A 24,281-nucleotide genomic window follows, 5' to 3' on the forward strand; every position below is an offset into this window, starting at 1 on the left:
GGCACTACATTAGCCTTTTTCCAGTCATCCGGGACTTCCCCCGTTAGCCACGAGTTTTCAAAGATAATGGCCAATGGCTCTGCAATCACAGCCGCCAATTCCTTTAGCACTCTCGGATGCAACTCGTCCGGCCCCATGGACTTGTGCACGTCCAGCTTTTCTAAATAGTCCCTAACCACCTCTTTCTCCACAGAGGGCTGGCCATCTATTCCCCATGTTGTGATGCCCAGCGCAGCAGTCTGGGAGCTGACCTTGTTCGTGAAGACAGAGGCAAAAAATGTATTGAGTACATTAGCTTTTTCCACATCCTCTGTCACTAGGTTGCCTCCCTCATTCATTAAGGGGCCCACACTTTCCTTGGCTTTCTTCTTGTTGCCAACATACCTGAAGAAACCCTTTTTGTTACTCTTGACATCTCTCACTAGCTGCAGCTCCAGGTGCTATTTGGCCCTCCAGATTTCATTCCTACATGCCCGAGCAATATTTTTATACTCTTCCCTGGTCATATGTCCAACTTTCCACTTCTTGTAAGCTTCTTTTTTATGTTTAAGATCCGCTAGGATTTCACCATTAAGCCAAGCTGGTCACCTGCCATATTTACTATTCTTTCGACACATCAGGATGGTTTGTCCCTGTAACCTCAACAGGGATTCCTTGAAATACAGCCAGCTCTCCTGGACTCCTTTCCCCTTCATGTTAGTCCCCCAGGGGATCCTACCCATCTGTTCCCTGAGGGAGTCGAAGTCTGCTTTCCTGAAGTCCAGGGTCCGTATCCTGCTGCTTACCTTTCTTCCCTGTGTCAGGATCCTGAACTCAACCAACTCATGGTCACTGCCTCTCAGATTCCCATCCACTTTTGTTTCCCCTACTAATTCTTCCCAGTTTGTGAGTAGCAGGTCAAGAAAAGCTCTCCCCCTAGTTGGCTCCTCTAGCACTTAGGTTTATTATTAGGCTTAGACTTGTGTGTTTTATTTTGTTTTGCTTGGTAATTCACTTTGTTATGTCTGCCATTACTTGGAACCACTTAAATCCTTCTTTTTGTATTTAATGAAATCACCTTTTACTTATTAATTGAGAGTATGTATTAATACCTGAGGGGGGGGGCAAACAGCTGTGCATATCTCTCTATCAGTGTTATAGAGGGTGAACAATTTATGAGTTTACCCTGTATAAGCTTTATACAGGGTAAAACAGATCTATTTGGGGTTTGGACCCCATTGGGAGCTGGGTATCTGAGTGCTGGAGACAGGAGCACTTCTTAAGCTGTTTTCAGTTAAGCCTGCAGCTTGTGGGGGATGTGGTTCAGACTTGGATTTGTGTTTGCAGCAGGCAAGCATGTCTGGCTCAAACAAGGCAAGGTACTGAAGTCCCAAGCTGGCAGGAAAAACAGGCTCAGAGGTAGTCTAGGCACATCAGGTGGCAGTCCCAAAGGGGTTTCTGTGATCCAACCCCTCACATGCTGCATCTGCGGAGTTTCTGCGCACTAAGTGGCTTGGCAGTGTGTACACCTGGGAAGTTACAGCACAGAAAGCTGCTTTACTGCACAGAAACTTGCCAGTGTAGATAGGGCCTAACTTGCAGAGAGGCAGGTGGCTGTCAAGAGTGGTGGCTGGCGAAGGCAGCCAGTGGAGTGGAATGGCAGCTGGCAAGGTGGCCAGCCAGAGCAAGTGCTAAGATAGTGGAGCAAGCAAGGGCATTCTTTCCTGGGTGGGAGGCAAAATCACACAGGTGCACCTCTGAACCCTGGGTCCTCACTGACCAAGGACAACCCCAGTGAGTGTTGTGTGGAGAGGGAGCAGAGAGGGGCACTGTAAAGAAACTTTTGGTGGTAGAACTCAAGAACATGAGGCAGAAGACACTGCCCCAGATGCTCTGGGGTGAGTGTCCTGCTCACAGTTTTATTATGAATCCTGCTTGCGGCATTTTCCCTAATAAATGTCGGATGACTTCTCTCCTTTCATCAAAAGTTTCTTTTCTAGACTCTGTGCTTGCAAGTGGGGAAGTATTGCATCTTAGAGGCACCTAGGGGTGGTGTGTAATTTTCCTAGGTTACTGGGTGGGGGTGCAAGTCCGTTCTGTGTTGTATTGTTGAAGAGGAACCCCTATATATTGAACCCAGCCTGGGTTGCTGCTGATTATACCTGACAGAAGGGTTACATCCCTGTGAAGCCGCAGTGACTCTCCACACCAGCACAGGGAGCTGATTGCAGGATCCAAGTCCGGCCTAGTGGTATCATTTTCACAAAAGCTTCCAGAACAGTTACCAGAATGTTACCAGGGGGCTCATTACAGCTCAGCACCCAGCAGAGTCAGTTTCAGGAAGGGAAACACCCAGTTGCTCCTGCAGGAGGGGCGTATTTCTGAGCTCAGGGAAGTGAACCTTACCCAGCCTGTTACACTGTCCAGAGGGAGCCATGGGTGCAGGGAACTCTGTGGAAAGTCTCCAGGATGAAGCTACTTGTCCCATCTGTCTGGAGTATTTCAGAGAACCTGTCACTCTGGAGTGTGGGCACAATTTCTGCCAAGCCTGCATCAGCCAGTGCTGGAAGGGATCCAACACAGATGTCTCCTGCCCTCAGTTCAGACAAGCTGTGCAACAGAGAAATCTCAGACCAAACAGGCAGCTAGCGAATGTCATAGAAATAGCTAAACGGCTGAGTTTACAGGCGTCAAAGGCAGCAGGAGGGGAGAGGGTGTGTGGGGAACACCAGGAGCCTCTCAAACTATTCTGTGAAGAGGATCAAACCCCCATCTGTGTGGTTTGCCATCTGTCCCAGATTCACCGAGCTCACACTGGTTCCCATAGAGGAGGCTGCCCAGGAGTACAAGGTAGGGAATTGCTGTCATGTTTAATGAGTAACAGCATTGGATTTGAATTACAGGTGCAAGTTGCCTGTCACAGGGGTGACTGCATCATTCAGCTCTGTAAAGCTTTCATTGTAAGGAAAATATTATAAAAAGTAAATAATGCGTCTGGGTGGCAAGAACAGCAAAAAATGATACAGCTGGGCGGCAGGAAGGGTGAACAAGAAAGACTTTACAGATGTCTAATGTGAGAAACTTTTTACCTGAGAAGTTGACTCTTTCAAACCTAGCTCCCACTGGTGAAATAGGGAACTTTCTACATAACAGAAGTTGTTAAATGATCAGTGAGGTTTAAATCACAGTACCTGCAGGCTGGTCTATGTGAGAGTGTCACCTTCAGGCTGGAGAACATCGAGTTAAAAAGCTGGTGTTGTCCTTACCATTTCGTGTCATACTGTTTATTATCATTGTTGTAATTTGCATCCCAGTAGCCACTACAGAGCCCAGATGAGGCCCAGAGTGGGGAAATGAATTGCCTAAGGTCCCCCAGCAGGACAGTGGCAGGGTGGAAAATAGCATCCAGGTCTCTCAAGGCCCATGCCAGTGCCCAAACCATGAGATGCTGCTGCTGCTGGCCTGGCAGTGCCTAGCAATGATGAGGTCTGTTAGAAGGGAAAGACTCTTTGAGAAAGGCCCCAAGTCCAGCAAGGAGATGAAGTTTCTCCATAGGATTTTGAATTCCCATGTTGCTCCATGAGGGGTTAAACTGAGATGCTGGTCTGTGCTAGAGGAGCTCACTGCACTCCAGGCAGCGCAGCTCCATGTCAGGTACATTTGAATTGAACTTGATTGCAGCAAAGCTAACTCCTGTGTGGTGCTGCCCTGCGCCAGTGTGAAGGACAGGCAAAGTGGTTCCATTAGCCCTTATGCTGCTCTCCCACAGTGCGGCATTTTGAAATCCCCAGAACCCGCTGCTGCTGGGAGCTTTGCTGGGAGCTGTGGAATAGCTGCCGAGGTGGCATTGCCACTTGAAGGGTTCAGGACAGCACTAGGGCAAACCCCAACTGTTCTTTACAAAAATCAGCATGTTTAATGGGGTTTGTCCAAGTGCTAAGACCAGTTCTGTCCAGCCAGGCCCATCCTAACGGGTTCAGGGCTGAAATTCAATGCATGTTGGTCTCCTTTGAGAATCCCAGCCCAGATTTCTGACCCTGGGGGCTGCTGGGATTTGAATCACTTTGTTAGTTAAACCTTTTCAAAAACAGGTTATTTCACACAGTGAAAGTAAAAGCCAAGGGTGTGACCCCAGTTTCATGTTGGTGTAAATCAGTGGAGAAACAAGGTCAAGTAATTACACAGTCTGTCTATAAAACACTCAGTCTCCATTATTATGACTCCACTTCCTTATTATCTCTGATATCATAAACCCACTAGGTTTCCCAGTCATCAGTATAGTTATGTTTTGGGGTTTTTTTTGCATTTTTTTTTTTTTTGCTTGAAAAAGATCCCCCACCCTCACCCCTAAAAATAACAATCAAACCACCGAAATCATTTCTGTTGATTCAGGAAAAAATCCAGATCCATTTGAAGATTCTGAGGGAAGAGAGAGAGATGCTCCTGGGATTTAAATTGAGTAGAGAGAAGAGAAGCCATGAGTATGTGGTAGGTTCCCATTGTTATTAACCTGCATTGACATGGGGTGCGAGGTCTATTTGTAGGCAGATTCCTTTATGGCCTTGGGGAATGTTGGCTTTTATCTGTTACTCCATGATCATGGATGCTTTGTGTGTCTGTGTGTACATGTGCGCTCACCTCCATACAGATGGCCTGAAAAATCCTCTTATTCTCCATCTTCAGAGTCAAAGCTTTCATTTCTGGTAATGAATTAATGTCCAACTTTTAGAGTAACAGCCGTGTTAGTCTGTATTCGCAAAAAGAAAAGGAGGACTTGTGGCACCTTAGAGACTAACCAATTTATTTAAGCATGAGCTTTCGTGAGCTACAGCATCCAATGCACAGCTCTCTGCACATAGCAGAATTTTTCATTGGCAGGAAATTGGGGGGAAAAAATGGGTCAAACCAAAAATATTTTTTTAAAAACTCAGCAAATCAAATATGTCATTTTTTCTTGGGTAAAATGTTTGGCTTCAATTTTGCCCATTTAAAAGGAAATTTTTCACACAAAAACTAATTTCAAGTTGAAAAAATAATTACAATATTTTTCCCCCCAGGATTTTTTATTCATTTATTTGCCCAAAACATTGGGTGAAATTGACAGAAACTCATGAAATATTTCAGAGTTGACAAATCTGCATTTTTCCTGCAAAAATGTTTAGTGCAAAAAATTCACCCAGCTCTAGTAGTGAGTCCTGCCTCCTGCTGCTTTGGATCTGCATTCTTTTGCCACTGGTAATGCGATATCCTAACCATGTCCTATATGGGAATATCTCTTTAAGAGATACAGGGGCCACATGGATGGTGGGTGAACCCCCCCAGTGAAGCAAACCTGCCCACCCCTTCAGCCCCCCCTCCCCCCGCCGGAGGCCAGAGGAGTCCCCCCATGCTGATGGAGAAGTCCTGGCCTGCCCACCCCTGCTGTCCTGAGCCACTGGCTGGCCTACCCCAGCTGCACCAGCTGGTCAGAGCCCTGGGCCACCGGCCAGCCCAAGCACTGGGCTGGTGGCCACCCCGAGCATCAGCCTGAGCCATTGGCCCGACCCCCAGGCCGGCCTGAGCTGCCCTGGGCAGTCCCACCCCCTGGCGGACATGTGATCCAGGCCGCCAGTAGGAGCTGAGCTCCTGCCAGCTTCAGGGGAGATGGGGAGAGAGTCGGGGCCTTGAGGTGGAACATGGGTGGGGCCACAGCCTGGATTACGGGAGGCTTAGCTTGCCCTGGCTTTTGATACCTGTCACCCATGAGGGGCCAAATGGGAATGTGTGAGAAAATCCTCTTTCTAGTAACCACAGGTCCTGGGCAAGTTTTAAATGTCTTGGAATGTGCAAAGAAATTCTCCCTCCTCCATAGTTCACACTCCATGAAGGGACCCCAGGCTCCATTAATGTCCCTGACGAGCCCTTTCCCTATTTTTTTTTTTTTTTTTTTTTTTACAGAATAAGATACAGACTGAGAGGCAGAAGATTGTATCTGAATTTCAGCTACTGCAGCAGTTCCTGGAGGAACAAGAGCGACTCCTGATGGCCCAACTGGAAAAGCTGGACAAGGAGATTATGAAGATAGAGAATGAAAATGTCACTAAACTCTCTGAGGAGATTTCCCGTCTCAGTGAGCTGATCAGTGAGATAGAGGGGAAGTATCAGAAGCCAGCAAGCGAATTCCTGCAGGTGAGACTGAGTTAGAAATACCCCAGATACCACCACAGGGACAGGGGAGCTCCCAAATCATGGGCACTGGAGTCCAGCAGTCAGCGAAACTCAGTGTGTGCATTCCTGAAATATACATCACTATTTTTCTTTGAAGAATTAGAGACATATAGATATATGAGAGATGGGAAAGCCCCATTAGCTGAGCTAATCCATGGTCCTGGGTCCAGGCTAGAGCTTCTTTTTCCAAAATTAGCAAAATCCTTTCCCTGGGATCCCCAGTGTTTGTCAGGTGGGACTGAGATTTTTTTTCTCTCTTTTTCCCCTCTAGGACATCAGATGCACTTTGTGCAGGTATGTGGCTCCTCCTCACTCCCACACACACTTCACATGCTAGGAAAGAGCTTTTAAACTATGTTAACAACATATCTTGCCAGGGCTCTACAGCTACATGTGTGGGGCAGGGGCACATTTTGGATACAAATCTCTCTGATCAACTTAATCCTGAGGTTCTCACCTTTTTATAGAAGACTCTGGAATGATCTATTCAGTGGGAAAGATTAACCTAAAGTTTTTTATAGACATGTCACATTTTTGGGGGACTGGCTGCCTCAGGATTGTGAAGATAGAACATGGGCCTTTTACTGCGGGGGCACTGGTTACCATTCAGCCCAGGCCAGCAGTGATCAAGAGTCTTTCCCACCTGAGGACTGTTTGAAGACCTGTGTGGAATGAGTTGGGGAAGGGAGAGTAGGTGTATTAATCTAGTTCCTAGCCGACAGATTTCTACAACACTTAACATGGGAACCTCCTGTCCCTCAGAGCATGGAGGCCAAGGAGTGAATTGGCTATGGAGAATTAATTCCCTTTTTATCTCCAGAGCTGGTCTCTCCAGGCCAGAGTTAAAGAATATTAATGGGACCGTCAGCAGGAAGTTTTCACAGCCAGGGCCTGTGCAGCACTTGCTCTGAGGCTGGGAGAAGCAGAGGAATTTTAACTCCAGGCCCATTAGAGCAGCAACTTTCATTAACAACAAATTATAATGTGTCACTAAATGAAATATAAGAATGTGAAAATATTTCTGTCCAGGGAAGAGAAGTTCCAGCAGCCAGTGGAGATTGTTCCTGAAGTGGAAAAGAGACTTGGCAATGTCTCCGAGAAAACTATTGCTCTAATGGAGGCTCTAAGGAAATTCAAAGGTATTGAGAAGGAATCTAGAAAGGGAAATTGGGATGAGTCTCTGAGACTGTGGAAGGGGATGGGCTATGGCCAACTGGTCAATAATTAGATGACATATCTATTGAATGACAGGTAGAAAGTAGAAAAATTGAGTAGGTGTAAGAGGGGCCCAGGTGTCAGGACGTCTCACATTAATTCTTGACTTCCCAAAGGTCACAACATTGAGGCCAAAATTTAGCAAAATGGCCTCATTTTGGGACCCTGATTTTCTCTCCCAGCTACAGAACTTGCAAAGAACATGGGGGTAACAGAGAAACAGGGGTGCTAGTCTGGCTGGATCTCAGGACTTCCCTAGCCTGTGCCAAGGTCTGCACAGGCCTCTGCAGCCCTGAATAGGGGAGTCACAAACTGCTCCCCTCTATCCCTATGCCAGTTCAGGAGGAATCTGGCTCATTGAGTCAACCCTCTCCCAGCTCGAATTTTCACACCTATAACATGATTTTATTATTATTTGTATATCAGTCTATGGAGGATGAGTCTCCTGTTGTGCTGAGCTCTGTAGAGATGCTGAGTAAATAAACCCAAGGAGCTCACATTTAAGAGCCCTGACCCTGCAAACTCTTAACATCACATTAATGTCAAAGGGACGAAAATGTGTAAAGTTACATTCACACTAAAGTCTTTGCAAGATCTGGGTCTAGGGTCTGGAAAAAATGCAATAGGTGATTGGTGAATGAGACAAACCAGCTGGGGTGTGGAGGGTGGGAGGAGATGTTGAAGGGAAAGTAAATGTATCTTACAAATTCTATCTCCAAGGTGGTTGTGAGCCCTAATGGCTGTTCATTCCATTGCTGGGAGATGTCTGAATGAAAGAGGAAAAGAAGGTTTCAGATTAATTAATGTTTATATTAAAGGCCTGAGTGTGTCTTGTCCCTCTCTGTCTTTCTCTGTCAAATTGCAAACCAAGTTAAGTCAGTTAAGAGTGGGGATGTCTTTATAAATATGAAAGCAGGAAATCACATCTTTTTTTCTCCTTTTCCCCTCCAGACACTCTGCCATCTGAACTGGAGACAAAAAGAGGGGAATCCCTAGGAGCACACAGACATGGTGAGATTTCAGGTGTAGATTATCTTTAAATTATTAGAAAATTCCCATGAAAACATCTTCACGAAACTGTAGCTAAAGTTAAAAATCCAACACCAGCCATTACACAGCCAGCCTTAAAAATAAAAACATTAAGAACTTAAGAATGGCCATACTGGATCAGACCAATGGTCCATCTAGCCCAGTATCCTGTTTTATGACAGTTTCCAATGCTAGGTGCCCCAGAGGGAATGAACAGGTAATCATCAAGCGATCCATCCCCTGTCGCCCATTCCCAGCTTCTGGCAAACTGAGACTAGGAACACCATCCCTGTGCAACCTGGCTAATGGCCATTGATGGGCCTATCCTCCATGAATTTATCTAGCTTTTTTTTTTAAATGCTAAGGAGATCCCAAGCTGAAGTCAAACAAATAATCCTGACACCAGCCTTAGTGCTGAGTTCATGTCCATGCTGATTAGAATGACCAGATAGCAAGTGTGAAAAATTGGGACAAGAGGTGGGGGGTAATAGGTGCCCATAAAAAACAAAGCTGAATATCAGGACTGTACCCATAAAATTAAGACACCTTGTCACCCTAATACTGTTAAACAGAAAGACTCTCACTGAGCAGCTTCCAAACATCCTTAACTCTGACCCTGGGGTTTTCATAGCCATTCATAGGTCTTTTAATATTAAATTGAGAGTAATGAGCAGAGAGCTCTCTCTTCTCTGAGAGCTGACACATACCTCTCCTTTATCCTGGCAGAGGGGGTCCCCCCCATCACTCTTCGCCAACATCCTACCTTTACTGTGGGCAGGGCTGGGCTCTCCAGTTGGAGCTTCTCACTGCTTCAGGGACTGGGGAAATGCTCTCCCTCTGATGCTGGCCCCTCTTCCCTTCGCTCTGGGCTGGAGATTGGGCTACCCACCCACTGTCATCCCCTACTCTCTGGTCTGTATTGGCTCTTTCCCCAGGCTGCATCTTCCTCTCTGTTTCCTGCGTTGGGAGACTGGGAGTGAAGGATGCATTTAGGGGAGGGAGCTTCCCTCTGGGGTTTAAAGCTGTTACTGGCCTTTTATGCCCCCTCCTCACTAAAAGCTTCTGATACCTTCCTTGCTGTCTCTCTGCCACTGAGAATGGAGCAGCCCCAGCACAGGGAGTACAAACAAATAAGAAACTAATGAAGTGGCTCCAATTAAATAGACTGAGGAACTGCAGTGACATCTCTGCTGAGTCTCAGGTGCCCAGGACAGAGGCATCTCCCTGGAATCAAGGACTGTCCCAGCCAGGGAGAGTGAGAAATGGCCCCAGCCTGCCACAGAGCTGAGCTCTGCCCCTAATGCTCTGATTCTCTTTATGCCAGTGAATGTGACTCTAGATCCACACACGGCTCATCCCCGACTCATCCTGTCTGAGGATCAGAAAAGTGTGAGAAGGGGAGGCACATGGCAGGATCTTCCAAATAATGCGGAGAGGTTTGACACTGAGACCTGTGTCCTGGGCTCTGAGGGATTCACCTCTGGAAGACATTCCTGGGAGGTGAAGGTCGGGAATGCGAAATACTGGGCTGTGGGGGTGGCCAGAGAGACTGTGAGGAGGAAGGGATGGATCAGCCTTAACCCTGAGGGGGGGATCTGGGCTGTGCAGCGGTGGATGGGTCAGTACCAGGCTCTCACCGCCCCTGTGACATCCCTGTCCCTGAGTCAGGTCGCCAGAAGGATCCGGGTTTCTCTGGACTGTGAACAGGGGCAGGTGAAATTTTTCGATGCTGGTAATGAAGCCCTGATCTTCACTTTCCCGCCGGCGTCTGTCACTGGTGAGAGAATCTTCCCCTGGCTCTGGGTGGGTGGATCCCTGCTCAGGCTGTGTCATAGAATGATAGAATGATAGAATAACAGAGTTGGAAGGGACCTCTGGAGGCCATCTAGTCCAACTCCCTGCCCAGAGCAGGACCAATCCCAACTAAATCATCCCAGCCAGGGCTTTGTCAAGCCTGACCTTAAAAACTTCCAAGGAAGGGGATTCCACCACCTCTCTAGGTAACGCATTCCAGTGTTTCACCACCCTCCTAGTGAAAAAGTTTTTCCTAATATCCAACCTAAACCTCCCCCACTGCAACTTGAGACCATTACTCCTTGTCCTGTCATCTGCTATCACTGAGAATAGTCTAGATCCATCCTCTTTGGATCCACCTTTCAAGTAGTTAAATGCAGCTATCAAATCCCCCCTCATTCTTCTCTTCCATAGACTAAACAATCCCAGTTCCCTCAGCCTCTCCTCATAAGTCATGTGTTCCAGACCCCTAATCATTTTTGTTGCCCTTCGCTGGACTCTCTCCAATTTCTCCACATCCTTCTTGTGGTGTGGGGCCCAAAACTGGACACAGTACTCCAGATGAGGCCTCACCAATGTCGAATAGAGGGGAACGATCACGTCCCTCAATCTGCTGGCAATGCCACAATTATACACCCCAAAATGCCATTGACCTTCTTGGCAACAAGGGCAGTTGACTCATATCCAGCTTCTCATCCACTGTCACCCCTAGGTCCTTCTCTGCAGAACTGCTGCCGAGCCATTCGGTCCCTAATCTGTAGCAGTGCATTGGATTCTTCCGTCCTAAGTGCAGGACTCTGCACTTGTCCTTGTTGAACCTCATCAGATTTCTTTTGGCCCAATCCTCCAATTTGTCTAGGTCCCTCTGTATCCTATCCCTACCCTCCAGCGTATCTACCACTCCTCCCAGTTTAGTGTCATCCACAAACTTGCTGAGGGTGCAATCCACACCATCCTCCAGATCATTTATGAAGATATTGAACAAAACCGGCCCCAGGACCGACCCTTGAGGCACTCCGCTAGATACCGGCTGCCAACTAGACATGGAGCCATTGATCACTCCCCGTTGAGCCCGACAATCTAGCCAACTTTCTACCCACCTTGTAGTGCATCCATCCAGCCCATACTTCTTTAACTTGCTGACAAGAATACTGTGGGAGACCATGTCAAAGGCTTTGCTAAAGTTGAGGAATAACATGTCCACTGCTTTCCCTTCATCCACAGAACCAGTTATCTCATCATAGAAGGCAATTAGATGAGTCAGGCATGACTTGCCCTTGGTGAATCCATGCTGACTGTTCCTGATCACTTTCCTCTCCTCTAAGTGCTTCAGAATTGATTCCTTGAGGATATGCTCCATGATTTTTCCAGGAACTGAGGTGAGGCTGACTGGCCTGTAGTTCCCAGGATCCTCCTTCTTCCCTTTTTTAAAGATTGGCACTACATTAGCCTTTTTCCAGTCTTCCGGGACTTCCCCTGATTGCCATGAGTTTTCAAAGATAACGGCCAATGGCTCTGCAATCACAGCCGCCAATTCCTTTTGCACTCTCGGATGCAACGCATTCGGCCCCATGGACTTGTGCACGTCCAGTTTTTCTAAATAGTCTCAAACCACTTCTTCCTTCACAGAGGGCTGGCCACCTCCTCCCCATGCTGTGCTGCCCAGTGCAGTAGTCTGGGAGCTGACCTTGTTCGTGAAGACAGAGGCAAAAAAAGCATTGAGTACATTAGCTTTCTCCACATCCTCTGTCACTAGGTTGCCTCCCTCATTCAGTAAGGGGCCCACACTTTCCTTGGCTTTCTTCTTATTGCCAACATACCTGAAGAAACCCTTCTTGTTACTCTTAAGATCCCTTGCTAGCTGCAACTCCAGGTGTGATTTAGCCTTTCTGATTTCATTCCTACATGCCCGAGCAATATTTATATACTCATCCCTGGTCATTTGTTCAATCTTCCACTTCTTGTAAGCTTCTTTTTTGTGTTTAAGATCAGCAAGGATTTCACTGAGGCACAGGGGGAATACCTTACTGGGGACCCTGAAATCAGCCTCTCTACCCTCATACAATATAGTCTGTATGACTTCTTCCTATGGACTTCCTATCATGAAGTCTCTGTGACCCTGGAGATTGCTTCGGGTCTCAAGTCTGGATTGACAATCCGTAGAGAGCATTGAATGATCAAGGTAGAGAAGCTAATCTCATTGCCCCAGGGACTGTGCAGCCTGTTTGCCACTGTCCTCTGTGAGCCAGGAGGACTCTCAGGATCCTGGGTCAGACAGTGTCACTGAGATATGGGGGGAATAGCCCTCTGGAAATGAAAAAATGGGCTCCTCTAGTCACAGTCGTCGTAGCCCCTATGACCAGGAGGATTCCCATCTACCCAGAATTCTGGCTCATCTTTATGCCCCTGGAGTACCCCTGTCTACCCAGCCCCCTATATATAATCTCTGTGGCCCCTGGAAGCATCTCCCCAGCCCAATCTATGCACCACCAGGGATCGGGGGAGGAGGTGAAGAACTCCTAGAGTGGCAGGAGGAGCAGAGGGGCCCTGTCATAAATATAAAGGGAAGGGTAAACCCCTTTGAAATCCCTCCTGGCCAGGGGAAAGCTCCTCTCACCTGTAAAGGGTTAAGAAGCTGAAGGTAACCTCGCTGGCACCTGACCAAAATGACCAATGAGGAGACAAGATACTTTCAAAAGCTGGGAGGAGGGAGAGAAACAAAGGGTCTGTGTGTCTGTCTATATTCTGTCTTTGCCGGGGATAGACCAGGAATGGAGTCTTAGGACTTTTAGTAAGTAATCTAGCTAGGTACGTGTTAGATTATGATTTCTTTAAATGGCTGAGAAAAGAACTGTGCTGAATAAAATAACTATTTCTGTCTGTGTATCCTTTTTGTAACTTAAGGTTTTGCCTAGAGGGGTTCTCTATGTTTTTGAATCTAATTACCCTGTAAAGTATCTCCCATCCTGATTTTACAGGGGGGATTTCTTTATTTCTATTTACTTCTATTTTTATTAAAAGATTTCTTGTAAGAAAACTGAATGCTTTTTCATTGTTCTCAGATCCAAGGGTTTGGGTTTGTGGTCACCTATGCAAATTGGTGAGGCTTTTTATCCAACATTTCCCAGGAAAGGGGGGGTGCAAGTGTTGGGAGGATTGTTCATTGTTCTTAAGATCCAAGGGTCTGGGTCTGTAGTCACCTAGGCAAATTGGTGAGGCTTTTTACCAAACCTTGTCCAGGAAGTGGGGTGCAAGGTTTTGGGAAGTATTTTGGGGGGAAAGACGTGTCCAAACAACTCTTCCCCAGTAACCAGTATTAGTTTGGTGGTGGTAGCGGCCAATCCAAGGACAAAGGTGGAATATTTTGTACCTTGGGGAAGTTTTGACCTAAGCTGGTAAAGATAAGCTTCGGAGGTTTTTCATGCAGGTCCCCACATCTGTACCCTAGAGTTCAGCGTGGGGGAGGAACCTTGACAAGCCCTGAGGGGAATATGTGGGGGCTGGGCAGGAGCTAGAATTAACAGCTGGGCTGGGCTGGAGAACAGGTAGATGTAGGGTGGCAGGGACACAGAATTAATTAATTAGGATTTGGGGTTTTGGGGAGAAGCTGGAGGCTCCATACCAGCCGGGAGCCTGGGAGAGGGAGACCCAGAGACTGGGGATTGGGGCCTCCAGGGCACCAGGGAAGGGATGCTGCTGTGGGAAGGAGTTCGGGGGGAGGGGGATATGTCATTGGGATGAAGGTGAGGTGGCTGTGCAGAATGGAGAGTCAGGTATGGGGCAGGTTTAACCAGAAGGGAGAGAAGAAATGAAATGGGAAATAGTGAAAATAAAGTAAAACAAGAGTAAGGAAAGAAGCTTGGGGAAAGTGGGGGTAAGCTGAAATAAACAGAGTGAAAGCAAAACAATCCTAAGAAGGGGAAAGTTTATTGGGCATTCAGAGGGAAGGGGATAAATTCTGTGGCGAAAACTGGGAACCTGAGTTGGAATGATCTGTGACATGGATTAGAGAATAATTAGGGACACTCAGAGAACTAAACAGATGGAAAATGAGTGCTAGAGAAAATAATATGTAAAACTGGACGAAATGAAAGAAAAAGATGAAGGAAAGAGAACATGAGAGGGAGATCTATAAAATGTTTCTGAAAGTGAGACTGTAACATTAATTCAAATCCCATAGTTAATGGACTATGGTTTGGTAACTTTTCAGAACACTTCAAATTTGCGGATGTTTTTACCATGTGTTCTGGTTATGAAAGTTCCCTCTCCAATCCTTTTAAGCCTGACATTTACTTAAGGTAAATGAACACATAAAACATTCTTCTTGTCTATTTCCCTTTAATTTCCTAGCTGTGATTTTTGAAGGCAGACATGGGAATTTTCCCCCCCCTAAATTAGTTGTGTCAACCTAGCACCAGTGAGGATAAATATGCATGTCACTATGATGATAGCCTGGACCTTACTGTAATATGTTACTATCCAGCCTGCATTCTGTGTCCTGCACTTTATATAAACATGTACATCAGGAATTGTTCAGCTGCGCTCTGGAGAGAGCTGGTTGGGTCACTTTACTTCTCAACTTCCAAACCTACCAGTGTGTGATGCCAGCAATCAAAATGTGTAACTGATGTTTGCAGTCCGGCAAACCTGAATTTTATGGCGCATTGCCCCACAGTCAACATATTATAACAGTTTTAACTATCATGTGATTTAAACAAATTCTTAAAAAAAGAAAATTAAAATGTACATCAAATTCCCACTCCCATAGCAACAGGTTTTGTAGCATGGCTTCCCAGGTCCCCAGCATACGTCCCTACCTTGTGAACTTCAGGAGGAATTGTCATTATTTTTTAGTCCAATCACTGGAGGGGGGCTTGACACACCCTGCCAGCAGGTACACAATTGCTTACTAGACATATTAGAATATTAGGGATCAGAGGTCCAGGGTTCTCTTCCTGGCTCCATTGTGCAGTGGTGAGTAATAAAATGTTACCAAATCATATCTATTTTATGCATTCATCCTAAAATGCACTAGAAATGAATGGCAAGCATAGACACTTCCTACATCGATAGATGGGGTTTCTCTGTTAATGTAGTTAATCCACCTCTGCAAAACACAGTAGTTAGGTTGACAAAGAATTCTTCTATTGACCTAGTTGCACCTACATCAGGGGTTAGATCGACCTAACTACATTGCACAGGATGTGAAATATTTCATAGCTCTGACCAATTGTGACATTATATGATTAAGATATGACCATAGTAGTATAAGGGCCCTACCATCAATCAAACCCTAACCCTGCCTCTTGACCCCTGCCCCCTTCACCAGAAGTCCCGCCCCATGGGGGTATTACTTCCGGGGTGAAGGCCGCCACATGGCCAGAAGCAAGGTGTGTCATGTGACCCACCAACCCCGCCCCTTGACCCCTTAACTGCTCTCCTTGACGCCTTAACCCCTCACAGGAAGCCCCGCCCCATGGGGGTATTACTTCAGGGGTCAAGGCTGCCACAGGACCGGAAGCAAGGTGTGTCATGTGACCCCCTCTAACCCTGCCCCTTGACTCCTAAACCCCACCCTTTGAACCCTGCCCCCTTCACCGGAAGCCCCGCCCCATGGGGGTATTACTTCCGGGGTCAAGGCTGCCAAATGACCGGAAGCAAGGTGTGACCCCTCATGTGACCCCTCTAACAACTCCTCCCACTTCCCTCTACCAATCAGGAGGGGTTTTGCCCCGTAGGACTTCCCCAAGAGGAGATTTGACCAATCAGGGCGAGTTCTGGGGCGGGGTGTCCTCTCCGGAAGTGGATCATGTGACTCCTCTAACAACTGTTCCCCCCACCCTCTACCAATCAGGATGGGTTTCGCCCCTGTAGAACCGCCCAGAGAGGAGATTTGACCAATCAGGATGAGTTCCAGGGCGGGGTGACCCATCCGGAGATGATTCGTGTGACAACCTATAACAACTCCTCCCACAAACCGCTACCAATCAGGCCGCCCCGAGAGCAGATAGGACAAGTTCTGGGATGGGGTGAACCACCCAGAAGAGGGGCGTGTGACCCCTCTGCCAATCAGAGCGCAGCACCATCACCCCATAAGTCCCAGCGTGGGGCAGAAAAGGCGGTCTTTTACCAAGAGCGCGTGTTTCAGAAATCGTGGAAACATGGACTCCTTCACCACCCCCGTGAGAACTTCGGACTTTATTTTAGCCCCGAGCACCTTTGGACTTGTGTGGAGAAAGCGCTACATCAGCGCGAGTTCCGAGGAGGAGGAGGGGGCGACTGTGGGGAGCCCTTTGGCCCAGCCATTGATGGATACACCGGAACCCGAAACCCGGCTGCTTGTGAGGCACCGTGATGAGCGTCATGGCCTCTTGTTGTCCACTCCCCTAGAGGTGGAAGGCGATCGCAGCTCGGGGGAGTCACTAGTGGACAAGATGAACGGAAAAGACAAAGCTCAGGTAAATGAATGTTTAAGAAGTGACGGTCGAGGTTGGGGGTGTAATGGAACTAGGAACCAGGGATTGTGTAAATCAAAAACCAAGCAGTGGGATGCTTACGCTGTTTCTTTTCTTAAAAAATCTCTTGAGAGCTCGATGATGCCTTTCTAGAGGCCTTTGAGAACTTACACATCGGTAGCCCTGTAGGAGTAAATGTATCATGCATCAGCTGTTTTTGCTCATGTCTGAGACACAGATCTCAAGAGGAAAAGGACAAAATGGAAGAATGAACCAGCACAGACACCCTCATGTTAGGAGTCATGGCATCCATTTGTACAGGCGGTTGTAAAAGGTTGTGTTAAACCAGGCGATTAATAAAACTTATTTAAATGTATTAATATGAATGTTGTCCCCCACCCACACTTGTGTTAGTAAAAGATGGTGCCAGTAACAGGCATGTCTCCAGAGACGTCTCTGTTAAAGAAAATATATTACGCCCCCGGGGTAGTTGGTAGCTTTGGCGGGTGATCCCTCTTTTTCAAGTGACCAAAAAGCATAGTAAAACTTTAAATAGAAGACAGGTAACAGCTTGGCTTTCAGACCAGGATGCTTACACTTTACGCAAACCGGCTCGAATATGTTTTAAAAGAAACAAGACCATTGTTTCAGATGTGGATGCGCAATGGCAGGCAGATTTGGTGGATATGCACTGGTTCTCCAAACACAACAGCAATTTTAAGTACATCTTAACAGTTGTAGACATTTTATCCAAATATGCCTGGGCCTTAGGCCTAAGAGACAAGACGAGTGGTGAGGTAACCAAGGCCTTTAAAGCTATTTTTAGCGAAGGGCACGTGCCTCAAAAATTACAAACCAATCAGGGGAAAGAATTTTTAAACAAACCTTTAAGCAGATTGTTAAAGCGGCACGCCGTTCACCATTTTGTTACTAATAATGAAGTCAAAGCAGGGGTTGTGGAGCGATTTAACAGAACTTTAAAAAACCCATAAAAACCCATGGAGATATTTTACAGCCCACAACACCTTTCGCTACATTGATGTGTTACCTGACTTTTATAAAGAGTTACAACCAGAGTTTTCACAGAACTATACATAACAGACCCGCTGATGTTAACCCTTCAAATTCTGTGAAGGTATGGAAAATGGTTTATGGAGATGGTTTTAAAATAAAACCGGTTGTTGCCCCTTTTAGAAAAGCCGACCACGTGAGACTATCTAAAACCAAAGGAGCTTTTGAAAAAGGTTATGACAGACATTTACCGATGAGATATTCATAGTGGATGAAGCCTTAACCAGGGGTCAGAGACCTGTATACCGATTAAAAGACTACAAGGGTGAGACAGTTACTGGATCTTTTTACCCTGAAGAATTACAAAAAGTAAACCCCAAACGAGACAGGATTTACAGGATTGAAAAAGTTCTAGCGGAGAAAGGAAAAGGGAGAAAAAAGCAACTACTGGTGAAATGGTTGGGGTAGCCTGATAAGTTTAACAGCTGGTTGAAAGCTTCTCAACTCTGTGACATTTTGACACAAACAACAAACAAACAACAAAAACAAACAAAAGATATTCCTCCTGCAAAGACAGAGAGAGAGAAATAATGACCGACGGCGGGTTTTACATTACTTTGCCCAGCAATGCCAGCTCTGCAGTTTTTCCCCAAAACACCAGCTCGAACTTTACAATATGGCTAATTAAGCCCTCGGATCTCCCAGGAGGTGGGGTTAGTGGAAATACAATACCCACACAGCTGGAACACTATCAACGAAAACACCCCTTTTGAAATCACCTTTGGAGATATGGCATGGAGTTTCATCCTACGACGAGGTTATTACGCGTCCATACCCGAATTACTGGATCATATGAAAAAAGAAAAGGAGTACTTGTGGCTCCTTAGAGACTAACACATTTATTTGAGCATAAGCTTTCGTGAGCTACAGCTCACTTCATCAGATGTATAAAGTGGAAAATGCAGTGAGGATGTTTTATACACACAGACCATGAAAAAATACGTGTTTATCACTTCAAAAGGTTTTCTCTCCCCACACCCCACTCTCCTGCTGGTAATAGCTTATCTGAAGTGATCACTCTCCTTACAATGTGTATGATAATCAAGGTGGGCCATTTCCAGCACAAATCCAGGGTTTAACAAGAACGTCTGAGGAACAGTGGGAGGGGGTGGGGGTAGGAAAAAACAAGGGGAAATAGGTTACCTTGCATAATGACTTAATCACTCCCAGTCTCTATTCAAGCCTAAGTTAATTGTATCTAATTTGCAAATGAATTCCAATTCAGCAGTCTCTTGCTGGAGTCTGGTTTTGAAGTTTTTCTGTTGTAATATTGTAACTTTCATGTCTGTAATCGCATGACCAGAGAGATTGAAGTGTTCTCCGACTGGTTTAGGAATGTTATAATTCTTGACATCTGATTTGTGTCCATTTATTCTTTTACGTAGAGACTGTCCAGTTTGACCAATGTACATGGCAGAGGGGCATTGCTTGCACATGATGGCATATATCACATTGGTAGATGTGCAGGTGAACGAGCCTCTGAGAGTGTGGCTGATGTGATTAGGCCCTATGATGGTGTCCCCTGAATAGATATGTTGGCACAGTTGGCAATGGGCTTTGTTGCAAGGATAGGTTCCTGGGTTAGTGGTTCTGTGATGCGGTGTGTAGTTGCTGGTGAGTATTTGCTTCAGGTTGGGGGGCTGTCTGTAGGCAAGGACTGGTCTTTCTCCCAAGATTTGTGAGAGTGATGGGTCATCCTTCAGGATAGGTTGTAGATCCTTGATGATGCACTGGAGAGGTTTTAGTTGCGGGCTGAAGGTGATGGCTAGTGGCATTCTGTTATTTTCTTTGTTAGGCCTGTCCTGTAGTAGGTGACTTCTGGGTACTCTTCTGGCTCTGTCAGTCTGTTTCTTCACTTCAGCAGGTGGGTATTGTAGTTGTAAGAATGCTTGATAGAGATCTTGTAGGTGTTTGTCTCTGTCTGAGGGGTTGGAGCAAATGCGGTTTTATCGTAGAGCTTGGCTGTAGACAATGGACCGTGTGGTGTGGTCTGGGTGAAAGCTGGAGGCATGTAGGTAGGAATAGTGGTCACTAGGTTTCCGGTATAGGGTGGTAGTTATGTGACCATCGCTTATGAGCACCATAGTGTCCAGGAAGTGGATCTCTTGTGTGGACTGCTCCAGGCTGAGGTTGATGGTGGGATGGAAATTGTTGAAATCATGGTGGAATTCCTCGCGGGCTTCTTTTCCATGGGTCCAGATGATGTCATCAATATAATGCAAGTAGAGTAGGGGCATTAGGGGACGAGAGCTGAGGAAGCGTTGTTCTAAGTCAGCCATAAAAATTTTGGCATACTGTGGGGCCATGCGGGTACCCATAGCAGTGCCGCTGATTTGAAGGTATACATTGTCCCCAAATGTGAAAGAGTTATGGGTGAGGACAAAGTCACAAAGTTCAGCCACTAGGTTTGCCGTGACATTATCGGGGATAGTGTTCCTGACTGCTTGTAGTCCATCTTTGTGTGAAATGTTGGTGTAGAGGGCTTCTACATTCATAATGGCCAGGAAGGTATTTTCAGGAAGATCACCGATGGATTGTAGTTTCCTTAGGAAGTCGATTTGCAGGAAGATCATATGAACAGTACCATGGTTCGTCATCCCGGACCACCTGAGATGGTCATGAACTACGACCCTGTGGATAGAAAAATTAGACTTAAATCCACCACTTTTACTTATATGTTTTCTACCAGCGGGGAGCTAGCTAACATTCTGGGTTTTGGCCCCAAACGCAGAGTCCAAAAATTCCCTTTCTTGGCAGACATTACAGGGGGTTTTAATTCCTTGTATCTGTACACGGATATCATAGAACATCAGTTTGTGGGGGACTTTTCTGTTCCCCTGTTACGTTGTGTCCCCGTCCAAGGAAGGAACAACGAGTTTGTCACCATCACCTATGATAAACCTCATTACGTCCCTATCAGTAAACACCACATTGACACCATTACCATTGAAATAAAGACAGATCAGAACAGAAGCGTCTCATTTCGCTTTGGCAAGGTGATCATCAAGCTACACCTGCGTCCCCAGAGAGAGCGAGTTTTCTAAAAAGCAAAACACTATTATGGCGATCCTAAAAAATTACGGTGACCCCACCATCTACAGGAACTATTACAAAGCCCAGGCGGGATATGCCCTTCCTGGATATCATGGGGCCCTCGTGATGTATGGGGCAGGCGTGGGTGGAATATTCCTTAGCCTCTGTCGAAAAGCCATACCGCTTTTGAGGAGGGGGAGTTAGAGATTATTAAACCCCATTTAAAAACTGCTGCTCAAAACATAGCTAAAGACGTGGTAGGTCATGTCTCCCACGCAGTTCTGGAGAAGGTGGGGAATACAGCTTCACAGGAAGGATCGGGGCTGATGTACATTAAAAGGAGGAAGAAGAGAAAGAGAAATGTGTCATACCCGCGATGCACAGGTCCCCCGAAACCCTTTAAAAGAAGAGCTTTGACCCGCAGGGTCAGCCATAAGCGAAAGTCCAAGAGGAAGCTGGGGTGAAAGAGGAAACGCTCGCTGCCTGATAAAAGAGATATATTTTAATCAACATTGCTTTTGTTCACTGCGGGTCTGAAGAGTGCACCAAATCCGAACTAGACTTGTTCCAAATAGCCCCTACGCAGACCAGCATTGAGAAAAGCATCTACATCGAGGTGCCACCTCTGTCGGCCGTTACGGAGTCTGCCCCCATTAACTTTTTTATAGCAGGGAATGGCATAGATTATATGGATTTAAACAACACACTGTTGTACCTGTGTTGCAAGATTGTAAAAGGAGATGGAACTAAACTTGTTGCAGACGCCGAGGTGGGCTTGGTGAATTACCCCGTGGCCTCTATTTTTAGTCAGCTAGATGTCACGCTGGGAGACCGCCTTGTAAGCCAAAGCAACAACATTTACCCTTACAGCACCTTTATAGAATCGGAGCTCAATTACAGCGACGACACCCTCGCCACACAATTTTCTGCTGGCCTCTTTTACAAAGACACTGCCAGACAACAGGAAGAAATGGGGTTGGATGGCGAGAATCTAGGGTTTGTGAGGCATGCAAAGCTGACTGCCAAAAGCAGAACAGTAGAGCTTCTGGGTCATCTACACAGTGACCTGTTTTTTCAAGAAAAACTGTTGTTGAACGGAGTGGATGTGAAAATTAAACTGACGTGCAGTAAAGATGCTTTCTGTTTAATGGGCAGTGGAACCGAAGGCTTTAAACTGCACATTCTATCAGCATCCCTTTTTGTGAAGAAAGTACGGGTGGCCCCGAGCATTCGTCTGCGGCACGCTGAGGCCCTGCTTACCGTTAATGCTAAATACCCTGTGGACCATGTGGGAATGAAAGTGTTTTGCAGGCAGCAGGGTCAGTAACCAGGAGAACCTGTTTTTGGGACAGTTACCCAAAATGCTTGTCCTGGGGTTTGTGGATGATGATGCCTTTAGTGGAAGTTACACGAAAAATCCCTTTCATTTTAAGCATTAAAATTAATTTTGTGGCCTTGTATGTGGATGGTGAACAGATACCAACCAAGCCTCTGCAACCAGACTTTGAGGCAGGACGCTGTGTGAGAGAATACATGAATCTGGTACAGACGGCTGGTAAACACATGAAAGATCGTTCTCTGTTAATCGACCGTGAGGCGTTTGCACAGGGTATCACCATGTTTGCCTTTGACCTGTCCCCCGACCAGGAATGCGCCGATCACTATTCCCTGATTAAAACCAGGAACCTGAGAGCAGAAATACGTTTTGGGAAGGCTTTAACCATTACCATCAATATGATTGTGTATGGGGTTTTTGACAACGTCATAGAGATAAATCAGAGGAGAAATGTTCTGTTTGACTACATGTGAACATGGACACCATGCAGCTTTCACGTGTCTTATCATGTGTCTCCAACGATCAAACCCTGACACTGCTTACACCACCTCCCTTTACACCTGTGCCGCTTGTCCACGTACGACTGACACTTATCACTCAAAGTTTTAGACAGGCATTCAACTTGTTTTTTTGATGTACAGTTGACATGTCTCTCTAAACACTCTTTGGACCGACAATACAGTCTACAGCTAGGACACCTCAGCTGCACACCCACGCTGTCTGAGCATGTTGCGCTCAAGCAGAGGCGGCAATGATGCCTGCAAGAGTGGTCGTGACTGTACACCGTGTGGCAAAACTCACAATAATTTTTTGCTCCAAACAACTTTTTCACATCCAGAACCCCATAGTGATGTTCATCGTTCAACAGGATAAAATAAGTCTTAGGGTACACGGGGCCCCCCGTTTTAATAAACCCCCAGCCACTTTTCACTGCATACAGCACCACCTGTATGTTAACTCCTAAATGCTGTTCAAACTTTGCTACATCACTGAGCATAACCTTTTTTTGATCTGACCACCCCAGTTTCTCGTGCAACTTTCTCGCCTCTGCTAACAATTCCGCATCCGTAGGTTTATGACCGGCCATGATGGCCAAGAGCCCTCCCACAAAACATAGATTGGTACTGGTGTAAGTCAGGTCTACTAAACATTGTCTCTTTTTATGAATAATTTGACTACTAAGGATAGAATTTAAAACTCTACGAGTGCCCCCACCCCTATTTTTTACAACTGTCACAACGAGGCGCAATGTCCCGTCGACATGCGATTCTCTATTGCTCTGTAGCAGCTTTGAGGTCTGGTTTAAGAAATCCTCAGCGGACAGCTCATCCCTAGTTCTTCTGACCGAAAACAAAGGGTTAGTTAAATGACGGCTCTCTAAACGTAACTGTACATAATCATCAGGGCCTACCCTACCATTAATGTCATCAAGAACTAGCTGTATTCCTCTGTGTATGGCTTCAACAACGTGTTGAGCAGAATTTATTTGCTCAAGATTGACAAAACAAAACTCCTCACAATACACCGACCCCCCAAATCTAGGTAATTCACGTTGCCAACTTCTCACTCTCTCCATATACACCTCTGCATTTTCAGGGTTACTTGGGGGTTCCTCTACAGAACCATCAGTGGCATCTTCTACATCAGATACTAATTGAGAGTCAGACTCTGAGACGCCTCCGTGTGGGTCATTGGGAGTAGATGGGACCCCGTCTAGAGAGCCCTCTGGGGAATTTTCTAAGCCAGAGTCTGATTTCGCCTCCCCATTTTCAGACAGGCCAGTTTGAGAGCCTCCGGTAGGGGGCATCTCTTTTTTTTTTTTTTCTCATTACCTCTTTAGCCCTTTTAAAAATTTTTACAACGACCCTGGCCTGGAACTTTTTGGCAGCCATCTGTTTATCCCCCAAGCGCCCTTTTGATTACACATGAGCTGATGTGCACCCTTGAGGGTACCCCTTTCCACACCTAGACATGCCTGATCAGAGCCACCCTTTCCAGCCCCCCTTTCTTTTAGACCCCCTGAGGATTCAGCGTCCATCAGTTTTCTGAACAAAGCATCATATTTTTTCCAAATCTTTTTAGAATGCCATTGTTTTAGACCCCCCCCCCCCGAGGATACAGAGTCCATTAGTTTTCTGAATGAATCATCAAACTCTCCCCAA

General features: G+C 46.3%; 1 pseudogene; it reads left to right on the plus strand.

The window, feature by feature from the left end:
- Positions 1–2,414: 2,414 nt before the first annotated feature.
- On the plus strand, positions 2,415–10,278 carry LOC125621799 (zinc finger protein RFP-like; annotated as a pseudogene).
- The last annotated feature ends 14,003 nt before the right edge of the window (positions 10,279–24,281 follow it).

The sequence above is a fragment of the Caretta caretta genome, chromosome 14 (assembly GCF_965140235.1).
Source record: "Caretta caretta isolate rCarCar2 chromosome 14, rCarCar1.hap1, whole genome shotgun sequence".
NCBI lineage: Eukaryota > Metazoa > Chordata > Testudines > Cheloniidae > Caretta > Caretta caretta.